This window comes from Phycodurus eques, unplaced genomic scaffold, assembly GCF_024500275.1.
Source record: "Phycodurus eques isolate BA_2022a unplaced genomic scaffold, UOR_Pequ_1.1 contig_742, whole genome shotgun sequence".
Taxonomy (NCBI): domain Eukaryota; kingdom Metazoa; phylum Chordata; class Actinopteri; order Syngnathiformes; family Syngnathidae; genus Phycodurus; species Phycodurus eques.
This window is the reverse complement of record NW_026904738.1, coordinates 4,475-5,762: the sequence shown is the minus strand read 5'-3', so window position 1 is coordinate 5,762 and position 1,288 is coordinate 4,475. Positions and strand designations below refer to the sequence as shown.

Genomic DNA, 1,288 nt, shown 5'->3' with positions numbered 1-1,288 from the left:
ATCATCTTTATTTGCCAAGTATGTCCAAAAAACACACAAGGAATGTCGACAAGACGAATGCATTATTTTCTTCAAGTCCTCTAATTATGTTTACATTTTTTAGATTTTCTTTTCTTTTCAGCACGGTGGTGTGAATGTGAGTTCGAATGGTTGTTTGTTTGGATGTGCCCTGCGATTGGCTGGCAACCAGTTCAGGTTGTACCCCGAATGGGTGGTTTATATGTTTCTGGGTGTGAATGACCCCACTTTCAAGTTATTTTATCGTGTCTCGATGCCGCTGTGCATTATGGGTATCCATTTACTGTCTCAATTTAAACTGAAATTCTCAAATAAGAAGCATATTTTTTGATGTATTAGCACACAGTAGCGTTTCATCTAGCGTATGTTCCGGCTTGCCCTTTATATTTATGGTTGGTCACATGCTCATGACGACACCGTCGCTTGACTTAGCGTGCGTGTGAATGACTTGCGTGCTCGCGCCAAGAAGGTGGTTCTCCCAGGGTGAGGTCCAGCCATTGTGCTCTGGTTGTGCTGACCCCTGCGAATTCCCCAAATGTGGGAATCTCGACTGCATAATTTCTAGTAGTGGGGGACTGCGTTTGCGCTCTTCCCTGATCATTGGTTAATGCAAAAGAAGACAGTGTTTTCAATGGTGGTCTAGTTGTGTGGTAATTAAGCATGGTGCTATGTTACTGATAGTGATGAGCATTTGAGTGGACTGAATCATTCAAAACTGTTCATCAAAAACATTTGTTCATGTTCAGTTCTTTTTCACATAGTCATTCAAGTGCTTTCTTATTCAGTTAATGATCCATCCCCGAAGCTCACGTTCACTCAACACATTCACCGAAGGACTATGTGTTGTTGTTGTCATGTATTGTAAACTAGGAAAGGCGGGGAGATTATTTATTTACAAAAACAAAAAGGCTAAATAAAGACCTACCTATCTCTCTCTCAGAACCTCTCGAACACCCGCTTCGGTCGTGACTCGTGAACATGTGTGCATCGAGCTCAGCTAGCAACCATCCTTCCGCGTCCCCTGACGTCCAGCTAGGCTCTCGCCACCCGGCGTGACTTTTCTGCATCCACCGCGGTGGACAGCATCGCTGACACCAGCACCTGTGCTTCCTGTTTACCCACCTTAATGTTATTGTTATCTAATCAGTGTGAAGCTTCTTTGAGTGTCTTGAAATCAGTTATTATTATTATTTGTTATTGTTATTATTGAAGAAAAAGCTAAACAATGGGAACGTCGACCTCCCCAATATGGCCACTAAGTAGGCACGTT

General features: G+C 42.9%; 1 non-coding gene across 1 annotated transcript; it reads left to right on the top strand.

Annotated features, from left to right (window-relative positions):
* The first annotated feature begins 442 nt into the window (after positions 1–442).
* Positions 443–614, top strand: LOC133398981 (U1 spliceosomal RNA). Its single transcript, XR_009768143.1, has one exon. It is a non-coding gene; the product is annotated as a U1 spliceosomal RNA (small nuclear RNA).
* Positions 615–1,288: the final 674 nt, after the last annotated feature.